At 41.7% G+C, this 12,181-nt stretch overlaps 1 protein-coding gene and 1 pseudogene across 1 annotated transcript in view; both read right to left on the minus strand.

The window, feature by feature from the left end:
* GALM (galactose mutarotase) overlaps window positions 1–12,181 on the minus strand; it is a 48,470-nt gene that overhangs the window by 5,447 nt on the left and 30,842 nt on the right. The window lies entirely within an intron of this gene.
* LOC120622617 (uncharacterized) lies at window positions 7,688–7,803 on the minus strand (annotated as a pseudogene).

Genomic DNA, 12,181 nt, shown 5'->3' on the forward strand with positions numbered 1-12,181 from the left:
CTGTATGCCACGCACGCTGATGGGCAAGGACACTACCCATGAGACACAGAACCTGCTTGCGGTCTGGAGGAGGGAATGGACACATGAGCAACTCATAATCACAGAATGTGAAGAGTGCTCCAGGAGTGGCAGAGCTGTAAGAAAGAAGACAGGCAGTGTGACTGCCTGGGCTTAGGGACTTAGATTTCATGGATGAAAGTGGTTGAGCTGCAGCTTGGGGTGAGATCATATGAGGTTGAGTGGGTGAGGAAGGTTGAAGATGTGGAAGAAACAGCTTGAATACAGGTGATAGGAGTGTGTGTGTGTGTGTGTAATAGGGCAGAACGCCTCAGATGAGAAAAGAAAGATTAAGTTAGATTATGAAATCACTTCTTTGAGCCTGGGTGTTTTCATCAGTACAATGAAGAAAAGTTGGACTAAATCACTGACTTTCAACCCCACCCACTTCCTGCAGAATTCCTTATTTCAGAAGAAATCATTGGAGGAAGTTTAACACACACACACATACACTATAAATACATCTATAAAAGCCAGAGTGAAACCAGTACAGTCTCTGAGCAGCTCAGCTAGAAAACCCTAGGTATAGATCACAGCAGAGGTACACTCTGCCAGCCCATCCCCCAAAAACATGGCCCACCTAGGAGTGAGGAGCCTCCCTCACCTCAACTCCAGATCTTCGGGTCTTGCACCAATTACAAAGAACCCCAGGTTCCTCTGAGCAGGCCGAAGCCCTCTGGCCTTCTTGAGAGGGAAAGAGGAAAGGGACTCTGTTCTAGAGCCTTGCATGATGATACAGTTTTCTCTTTAGAAGTTTTCTTGTCCCAGAACTATGTCATATATTTTAACAGTAAGTACAGACATTGGGTGGTTAACATACTCTTTTAGGTTGAGAATTACTTTTTCTTTTCATGTGGTCAGATGGAGGAGATGTTTTAGGAACTTGATCGCTAAAATTGCTTTAAAATTGCTATTTTTAAGGAAGAGAGAGCATGCAAAGTGGGGCTGAAATCTTAGGAGGCTAAGAAAGATCAGGAACATGTACTTTGCTACTGGAAGGATTAAGTCTGTACAAGGAGGAATGACTTTTAACCACTTAAAGTTCTGGTTCTGCTTTTGTGGGTTCCTAAATACTGAGAGAAAACACGAATCTCCTATCTTTGAGCAAATGAAGGCTTCCTTTTCTTAACTCAGAGCTGCAATTCAGAAATATAGTCTTTCTGGTGCGTGAGAACTGGGGTCTTTGAGTTCAGAGGGCTGCCAGGGTGCCTGGGATCCAAAGCACCCATGGGAGACATGGAGCTGGCTGATACCACCCTTGAGTCCAGTGTCCAAAAAGGGAATTTGAGAAGCACACAAAAGAATCCTCTTTTACCAGAGCCAGCTTTAGGGAAAATTAAGTAACATTCCTTTTGAAAATATCCTTTAAGAGCTTGTTTCTTTTGCCTTGTTTCTACTTCTACAGAAAAGAATTTTTGAATAGGTAATATTTGCACATTTAATTAATTTAAAAGGTAACAAATGTAAAAGGTACAAAATACTATATAATAAAAAGAATTTCTCTATTCTTTGTTCCCCGCACATTCAGTTTCCTGTTATCTGTTTTTTATGCACACTTCCAGAGATCCTACAAGGCTACCCAAGCGTGCGCATGTGTGCGCACGTGCGCGCGCGCGCGCACACACACACACACACACACACACACACACACAGACTAGCCTGTTTCCACCTCAATCTTTTCACTCAGTTTATCTAGGAGGTTGTTGCTATATTTATTACTAGGTATTCATTAGATAACTTGGTATGTACTCATATTTTTCTCTATTTTTTCTAAGATAATTTATTTAAAATTATTTTTTGGGAGGGGTCACAGTTACAAATTTATGTTTTCCTAGAAAGTAATCCACTTCATCTATATGACTCTCATATTTATTTGTAAAGACTTGAGGAAAGAAATAATTTATGATCCTTTCAATTTCATCTGTCTGCGTTGTTTGCTTATGCTCATTTCTAATTTTGTGTTGAATAGGTTAATGCTTTATTTACTTTATTGACTTTTTTCCTCTAATGAAGCAGCTCTTGAACTTATTAGTATTACATTTTCCTCCTCTTTTCTAAATAATAATTTCTGCTTTTATTAATTTTTCTTTTGTTTTCTTGGGTTAATTTTATTCTTTTTCGAATAACTTGCATTACATGCCTAATTCATTTATTTTCACATTTTTTAAATTAATAGAAGTATTTAGTGCTATAACTTTCTTCTGAGCAATGCTTTATATTACATGTAGAAGTTTCTATTACATAGAATTATAACATGTATATTATAATATTTCTATTTATTATATATGCCAAAATATTATGCATACATTTCCATAATACATAATATAATTATATTATTTAGTTATTTTCTAGATATTCCTAGTTTGGGAGTTTCATTTCTATTTTGATCCAAGAACTATTAGGAGAGAGTCAAACACTTCTAAGTCATTTCTAGGCCAATGTATTATTTACATTTTGTGAAACTGCCTGAGGTTTTCATTATGGGCTTAGATATGGTCATTTTTTGTGAACCTTCATTGTGTATTGCAATGTTTTATCATTACAAGTTGTCTTCTCTTGTGTAATTTAATGCTTTTTGTCCAGAAATCAGCCTTTACTGAGACTCTCAGCTACTTTGGCTTTCTTTCATTTGTTTGGTTTGCTTTTGAGTTTTCACATTTTCAACCTTTCTGAGTCACTTGGTTTGTACACAACATTCTCTTGCGTTTTGCTTTATGATCTCATATGAGAGACTTTCTTTAATAGGGGAGCTCTAAGGCATAAATATGACATATATTTCTAAGTGTTAGTTCTGTTATTTTATGGTATGTTTTCTGTGCTTATGAATTCTGATTGTTGCTTTTAAAAAATATTTTAGTATATGGCCTGTGTTTGTGAGCGTTTCCGATAATGTAGAAAGCTTTATTTTTGTTTTAGTGGTTACATCTACGTGTAAGTAACTTGAGTATAATATTCTTAATCTTCTGTTTCTTAGAATGTGAGCTTCTCCTTCCTCTTTGCTACCTGAGTTGGGTTTCTGAAGCTTTCAACTTTAAATATTCTAACAAGGGCACTTTTATTTCCCAGTAGATGGTGCTAGAGACACAATACAAAGAGCTTGATATAAAAAACATCAGCATCGTCTGAGTTGAGTCAGTCCTCTAAACTCTGATCCATTCTGGGAGAATTAATAGTTGAACTTTTTGGATCTCTAAGGCCAAAAGCCAAATCCTGGATGGTAGGGACCCACCTGGGTGCTATTGTCCTGTGAAGTCTGGGTGACCAACCACTTCCCACAATGACTTTTAAAAAGGCAACATTCTTTATGAAAAAGAAGCAGCTGTTCTCATGGGCTCAAGATTTTAATCTTACCAACCCATGTGCCGAGTGGTAACATGGGTTCTTTCCTAACCTTATATAGTGTTCACAATATTTAGTTCTTTTTAAAGCCATACTTGACTCAAAATCTAACCTTTATGACAGTCCCAATGTGATTGCCCAGGTCAGTCAAGATTACTTATTTCTATTGACTTTAAGGAAGAAAGGAAGTCATGGAATTTTCATGAAGGGAGGACTCAGGTCATATTTCTAATCTTTTTGCCCGATATTGAGCAATCTACAAATCAATGTTTACTTTAGATTTTCTCTCTGTAAAATGAAGCTATTATTTGCTGTCTTATACGTTACATGGACATATTTGATAAATGATATGCTTGAACATCTTCAGGAGGATGGCATAAATATAAGGGTCAAATTTCAGGACAACATATAACAGAGCAGAAGCTAGAGAGGATACGACTTCCAGAATGGCAGAGAAGCCCTAACTTAAAAAATGAGAAACTTGGGATAATTCTAAAATGAGATTTTTGCTAAATGAGAAGAAAACAAGAGAAAAAATTCCTCTTTTCCAGCCTCATGCCCTGACACGCTCCCTTCATGTGCCTCATGGTCAGGCATGTGGAAATTTTGGAGTTTGTCCCCATGTCCCCTACCCTCCCACACTCTGGCAAAGTCCACTGGATCATTTAAGAATCTTTTCTAATGCCACTTCCTCTGAAGGACTGTAACCTCTACAGTGAGAACGAATCCTCTTTTCTTCTTTGTCACTCTTTGAACATACTTCTCCCCCAAAATTCATCGCATTATGGCATAATTATGGTATTATATCAAACTATTTGTCTATGAGGACTGTGAGCTCTTAGAGAGCAGGAGTTGTGTCCTATTTATCTTTACACCCTCTGAGCATGAAGCAGGGCCTTTACTTGACTGAAAAACTGATTTTTCTAAGAATTTGAAAAAGGAAAGTGCGGTTCTAACTTTGGTTGATCTGTGTATGTGAGTTTGTGCTTTGGTGTTGAGAATAGAAGGAAATGTCAAAATAGTTCTCTCAGCAATGCCGTGCACAGAAAATGAAGTGGAAATGGAAAGGGTGCTCTCAGAGAGGATGTCACATCACCAGACTTTGGCTTTGAAGCCATCAAAAAGCTGGGGTGTCGGCAGAAAGAAGCTATTTCCTGAAGAGGGTTTCTTCTCCTGAAGTCTGGCTGGGTTTGCACTAAAGCCTGAGCAGCAATGCCTGGCAGATGGTGGGCTCTGACCCAAAGATGTGGGGTTACAGCTCTGGGGGAGAGGAGCACCTTCAGGTGGTATTTCTGCTTCCCCATTTCAGGGGAAGTCTGACTGTGGGCACCACTAAGGACCCCACTAAGGACCTCACCTGAGGTTACTGTCATGAACTTAGAGGGAGACCAGCAGCTACAAGGTGGCAGCCATGGAGGGTGAAGGGGGTGGGATTAATCAGGGTTGAGTTTTGTTAGAATACAGAGAAGGAAGGAGGAGCAAGGGAGTTGAGAGCATATGCAAAGGGACCATTCTAACAATGGACTTCTCACCTAATTTGGTGGTGGTGGGGAGTGAGGTCATGAGCAGTTGAGCAACAGTGAAAAGGTGTTAGGATCAAGAGACGAGAGGTTCTTAGAGAATTATTGGAGCTGATAGACATCTAAAATAGTGATCATGGAGGGCGGCAATAAGAGGTAATGACAAAGTCAAGGACGTGACCCAATGACCACAGGAGTGAGTAGCTAGCTGAGAAGGTTGGAGGATCACGGGAAGAGAGGATGTCAAGAAGCTGAGCAGTCAGCATATCATCAATATAGATGACGAAATAATCAAGAATTATGACAAGGCTGGTGCTGGAGTGACAGTGAGCAAGGAATGAAAAGTGATTTGGAGGGGCATCTATCGATGACCTCAACAGAGTGAGTGTCCTTGGCAAGTAAAGCTGCCTCATTCTTTCAAGATGATGTAATTAGAAATAGGACTCTAACATTCCAGATATTTGTCACAAGGCATTAAATCTTCCTATTTGCATTTCTGGCAGAGTTATAATTACCTGTCTTCTGGAAGTAAATGAAAAACTCACTGCCTTCACAAAATCCTTCTACCTTGACTCAGATCTCTTGTCTCACATATGGATTCTTACACATTTTCTATTATGAGAAATTTGACCTATTCTCCATGACCGCTTATGGTAGACAACGTTTTTTAAAGACGGCTACATGGTATATATCCCATCCTACAGGCTCTTCTTACAATGTCATGTTCACTAAGAGGTGGAGCCTTCGTTCTCTTCCTTAAAACTGAATGGACCTTTGTAACTGCCTCAACCAATAGAATGTGGCAAGGCGATGCTATGTGATTTCTGAGGCTAGGTTACCTCTGTGTCAGGACATCTGCCCTTGGAACCCAGAGGCCATGTTCTAAAGAAGCTCAAGTCACATCACAAGGCCATGTGTGGGGTGTTGTGGATGACGGCCCCAGCTAGGTCTTCAACCTATAGCTAGCATCAATCACCAGACGTGTGAGTGAATAAGCCTTCTGATAATTCAAGTCCCTGCTCTAATCTTTCATCAGAGGCCCTCGACATCATATGCAGAGAAAGCTATGAGCTGCCTAAATCCCTAACCAACAGAAGCAATGAGAGATAATAAATGAAGCATTGGAGTAATTTATTACATAGCAATAGATAACTAGTATGCTGCCTTAGGATGTTTTCATCTCTTGGCACTGACTTAACAAGTCCTGAGGCTAATGCACCCCTCCCACTTCTTCCTCTTCTTCTTCCTTCTTCCTTCTTCCTTCTTCTTCCTTCTTTCTTCTTTTTTAAACATGAAAGAACCTTTTAATGATTCTATCTTAAGGACACGATCCGTGCAATTACTTTTGGATGGGGAAAATTTGTTAGTTTACTCATTTTTAAGCATCTTGTATGTACCAAGCTTTATACTAACCTCAGGGAGTCCAGAATCTGGTGGAAGAGACACACAAAAAGTAAAATCTTACAGGAGAGTGTGACAAAGGCACACTGTAAATGAAGTGGAAAGTGAATTAGTCCTTTGTTAACCCCTGATCAAACACTGGCTACAGTGTTTGAGAGTGGCATTCAAAAGCTCTGGTGGAACAGAGAGAAGGAGCACCTAACGCAGCCTCGCAGGTCAGGCAAGGTTTTCCAGAGGTGGTGACAGGAGCCTAATCTTGAAGTGTAAGTCAGGATTGGCTACCTGGACAAGGCACAGGACAGAACAAGCCCAGGAATGGGCTCCTGTCACCTGCGAAGTTGTATTTGGGGCACAGGCAAGATGTATTTCTATTCCACATTTCTATGGACTCTAGCTCTGACTTAGTTTTTTTGGCAAAAGACTCAGGAAATGAAGTGGAAAGTGAATTAGTCCTTCGTTAACCCCTGATCAAACACTGGCTACAGTGAAATGTTTTTTTGAAACATCTGGCCATGAAAAATTTCTCAGTGTCTGACTGAAAAAAATTCACCTGGGGTGAATTTTAATTCAAAGCTTTTAATTTCCCATCATCTGAAACAGCTCTTTTCTCTGCCTGGCGGCCCTTGTGCCTGACTAAGATGAACAGATGGTCACTGAAAGAGTCGCTGAGTCTCCACATTCATTCATTTTTAGGCCCTCCCTTCCTGGCAGGTCCCCTTTCTATCTCATTTTCACGCAACCCAATAACACAAGTGTAGAAATAAAACCATAGTTCTTCGGACAGGTAAGTCCTGTTTATAATAACAATTAAAAACTATTTTGAGAGAAAAGGAAAAGGAAACCTGGCATAGACTTTCTAGAAAAGAAAAATTGGAAGAAATTTTCTCCAATAATTTTTTTCCTCCCTTAAAAAAATAAAATAAAATAAAATAAGAAATTTAAAAAAATATTAAGTATTTTATTTAAAAATAATTTTCTATCATTTATCTTATATTTTGATTTACAAATCTACGTAAGACATCTTAGGATTTAGACAGACTAACTGACTTTGGGTAAGTTTCTATGCCTCTGTAAGATTCAATTTCCCTATTTATAAAATGAAGCTAATATTAACATCTGCCTAATACAGATATTGTGAGGTTTAATCGAGAGAATGCTACAAAGATGGTCCTATCTCTAGGCCAGTACCTGGCACATAGTGCTCGAGCACGTGCTCACTCTCCCCTTCTCTCCCCGTCTCTCTCCCTCCCTCTCTGCCCCTCGAACTCCAGAAATACAGAAAATGGTGTTTTTCAAAGCTTCCTCTCTTAGTGATTTTTAAATCTAGAACAATGATGAATTTTTATTTATTTATTTATTTTAATTATTTATGCCTACAGCACCTGGTCTTCCTAGGTGGTCTCCCATCCAAGTACTAACCAGGCCCGACCCTGCTTAGCTTCCGAGATCAGACATTAGGGTAGTTTAGGATGGCATGGCCGTAGACCATGGACAGTGGCTCCACTGGGGCGCGAACCCAGGACCTTCTGGGTGTAAAGCAGATGTGCTAACCGCAACACTATGGAACCATGTCCTGATGAATTTTTAAACTGGGTTTTGAGTCATGGACACCTTTGAGAATATTATAAAAGTTATAGGCTCTCTCTCTCCAGGAAAATGCATACACACATACAGAATGTTCCAGGCCCTCTGAAGCCCAGCCATACTGGTGCCTGGTTAGGAATCGCTGATCTACAGGCTGGTGAATAAGTTCGGCCTATACTGCTACTCGTCACCAAACAAGTTGCCCTTTCGTGGCCTGATACTGAAATGTACATTTGGAATGATGCAGTCACATAACCTCAGGTGTTAGGTCAAGAAATGCAGTCTCGGAGTCTACTGACAGATTCCTCCTACTGCAATTCCTCCTACGGCAAAGGCTTTGAATAATACATCGGGGCCTCCTTCTGGGCTGTTTATCTTTCTTCCATATTCTTGCTTCACGTATAATAAACTAACATGTGAAAGCTTGTCTTAATCGGAACAAATCAACAACTTTCAGAATCTGCATGAAAATGAAGATTCAGAGAACATGAAAACTGCTCCTCATGACAGCTCACAAAAAGTGGCTGATTAGGTAAACTGTGTCCCCCTGGTTTGCAGTGGATATCAATAGTCGTGATCACCATTTACTGTCATCAGCCTCCCAGGAGCACCCTGCTCCCCTGTTTGGCAGTCAAACTCAATAGATACTAGAATGAATTTTAGAGTCAGGCAGGCCTAGATTTAAATCCTGGCTTTCTTTGCTGTGAAAATTTATGGAGGTTGCTTAGCTTCTCTGAACCTTGCTTTCAGCACCTATGGGGATAAAAAGAGTATCTGCCTCATGGGATTATGAAAATTAAACCAAATGAGGCATGTAAAGGGTTCTGCACCCTCCCCAGTCTGTAGGAAGTACTCAGTAACATAGCTGTTAGTGTGGACTGCAGCCGAGGGCGATCATAGCACACGGACTTTGGAGTCAGGGAAACCTGGCTCCAAATCTTGACTCCACCACTTAACTGTTTAACTTTGAACAGGTTATGTGACCTCTCTAAATGTCCATTTCTTCAACTGAGGCATAACTGAAGTGTAACACCTATTTTAAAAGGTAGTTCAATGAACTAATGCATGTATGTGCTTAGCTCAGTGTCTGAAACATATTCAACACTCAATAAATGGTGATGATGATGATAATGGTAATAATAATAGGTAATACTTATAAAGCTCTTACTAAATGCCAGGAACCGTTCTAAGCACAAGACATGTATTATCTCATTTAACCTTTAGAATTTACGAGGCAGGTCTAATTATTATCTCCAATTGACACCTAAGGGGTAAATAAATTGTCCATGATCACAGAGCTGGTAAGGATCTAAACCTAAGCAGTCAGGGTTTGAGCCCATGCCTTTACCTCCTGTGTTTTCTTGATGACAATGTGTCAGAATCAGCCCTTTTAAATAGCGATTAAAGGTCCTACCAAGGACTCACTTCACAAAGGTCTGAGGCATTTTCCATTTCTGGCTGGAGCACCCTTGCCTACCCCATCAGTTTCCATGGCATGTGTGGGGGGTGCCCACTGCCCAACAGCAGGCACGTTGCTGGGGCTGGATGTAGATCTATGAGACCAAGACTGCCCTCCCCAAATCCTCTTGAATCCTGGGCCATCCTGCTGATGGCTGCTAACTGCTCTAGCGTGAGAGGGACAGCCTTTCTGCACGACCACATGGAGAGACAGTGTTCGGGGTTTGCTTGATAATTTCAAAAGGGGTACACACGGAGGCAGAAGAATTTTCCTGCATGCTTGTTTTGCTGCTTCACAGCAGCTCAGACAGGCTCCATTGACAATTGCGTGATTAGGGAGCCCATGGCCTCCTGTTCTCCAAGAGTCACAAGGGTGGCTCCCATAGTCACAGTTCATGGGAAGCCAAGAGGAACTCCAAGGACAGGTGGCTGACATCCTAACACTGTGAAAGGGGTGGTAATTAAAATAGCTCAATTACATTAAAGGCCCAGGGTCAGAGAATAGGACCAGTAAAGGAGAGGGGAGAAATCAGCCCAGCCTTTCAGGTCAGTTGGCACAGTGGCGGAGCCAAGAGATGGCTTTATGTGCATGTGTGTGGGCCCGGGGCGGGGGGCGGGGTTAGCCCCTCTGATCTCGACCAGCGCTTCTCCTTCTCGCAAATCGCCCCAAATAAATGTACAATCTGAGTTTCAAGGTGAGCCCCAGTCTCTCTTCTAATGAGACGGCTGCCCCAAGCTCCTCCTACAAAGAAATATCTGCGGTGGCTGCTCAGCTGCCTGTGGTTTAGTCGGGACGTAGAAGGCCCATGTTTGTGTAAGTGGAGTCGGAGGCTGGGAGCCCTGACTGCAGGGCCTCCTAGATTTCACTGTCTGCACAACGTGGTCATTATCCTCTCTGGTACGTGCGTTCTACAGACATTCTACTTGCTGTTTGCATCTGGCCCTGCCTAGCGGGTCAATTTCACAAACTACAAATTTAGGAGCTACTCTGTGTCCCGGGAAGAATTCGGGAATGGGAACCTGAAAGAGAGGACGAAACACGCTCGCCAGGAGCCGGATACAGATATAGTCAAGAACAAGTCATTCTTAGCCGTCTCCTTCATTTCTCTGACTGGTTACAAGGCTGATGCTCTGGGAGATGGAGCACCCATCAGTGAGCAGAATTTGTAGGGGGCTGTCACGTCGCCTCTGATCTGTGGATGATCTAGATGAAGATACAGAAGGTATTTTCAAACTAGGACAGACAGCATGAAGTTAGGCAGATTCACTTGGGGTGACAAAACCAGAAATCTAAAAGACGGTGCAAAGTGGGGGTAAAGCACTGATTATAAGATGAAATTTATGAATAACAGCAACAGATAAGGTCCTGTACTTGTGTGTCCCAAGAAACAAAAAACCAGAAAGACACTGACTAGGTTTAGATTGTAACTCTAAACCTGGGCACGAAACATCTTTTGAGATTCCTTTTCCTCACTTAGAAAATTGGTATAATAGAACAAGGAAGTTGAAGTTGTCATGAGGATTAAAACAGTAGAGGCAAAGCGCTTAGCGATGATGACGATGATTATGATGGTGACAGCTAACAATCAAATGGTTCTTAGCAGAGTACTTCATACCCAGGCAATCTGGGTTCCAGAGCCTGGGTTCTTAACCATCATGTTCTACTAACGCTCATAAATGTTAAGTCTAATTGCTACAATTGTTACAGACTAGGGAGAGGCCGCTGAAGCACAGCATGTGTGAAAATGATTTTAAGGATGTGGTTGGCAGTAAGTTCAATAGGAGTCACGTGGAGTGTCATGAAGTGGTGACAGTTTTCGGTTACCTTTTTGCAGTGTGTGCATCACAGGCAGAGAGACACACAGATGCTGGATCAGAGGAAAATGACCAGGATGGCCAACCCACGGCATAAGGAAACTAGCCAAGGACTTTGGGGTGTACTGCCTGAAGAAAAAATGACTCAGACATGAAAGCTGCCTTTGAAGGCCTCAAGCCTTCTCTGTAGGGACCCAAGAACTAGCCTAAATGGGGGTCAGCTCTAGGTAGACACTTCAGCCCAATATCAGGAAGGCATTGCTGACCCAGAGTAGACAGTGAACATCCTGTCTCAGAGGCATCTGAGTGCCAGCAGAGCCCACAGTTCTGGGGTTCAAATACCGGACAGGCCAGTGGTGACTGGAAAAGATAAAGTCCTTTTCAACTGTGACATTCCAGGGCTGTAGGACCATCGGTTTATGTGACAAACATAAGGAAGCAGGTTTTTCCCTTCAGGGACACACAGTGATATCTGGCTATTTCTCCCCTCCCTCTTTTTTAAGTCAAATTTTGAGCTCGTTTTATCTATGGAGGCCAATGGCTGAGAGCAGCTCTTTGCAGAATGACCTCTAGACAATGGCTTTTGATAAGAGTCGGGAGTGTGAAGTGTGCAAGGGTGAGAGAAGGTAGCTAAGAGGGCAGCGGGAGAACACAGGGTTGTTGGTGAGGGAAGCAAACGGGGATATAGGTGCCAGAAGGGAAAAAGCAACAAAGGTTACTGGAGGCTGGACAGAGCTTTGTGTAGAGCCTTTTAAATAGCGACATAGCTACTCAGAGCATGGACCCAGCGCTGCATCACCCAGGGACTGTTAGAAACGGGACCCAGAGCCTCCATCCCAGACCGAGTGAGTCAGAATCTGAATGTGAACGAGTTCCCCGGTGATTTGTGTGCAAGTTACAGGTGAAGAGCACTGATGTGCCTATCGTTGAAGGGAGACCCAGACTTGGATGTGCTGTGCATTCATCTCAGTTAAAAAAAAAAAAAAAAAAAAAAAAAAAAAAAAAAA

This window comes from Pteropus medius, unplaced genomic scaffold (genome assembly GCF_902729225.1).
Source record: "Pteropus medius unplaced genomic scaffold, Ma_sr-lr_union100, whole genome shotgun sequence".
Taxonomy (NCBI): Eukaryota; Metazoa; Chordata; class Mammalia; order Chiroptera; family Pteropodidae; genus Pteropus; species Pteropus medius.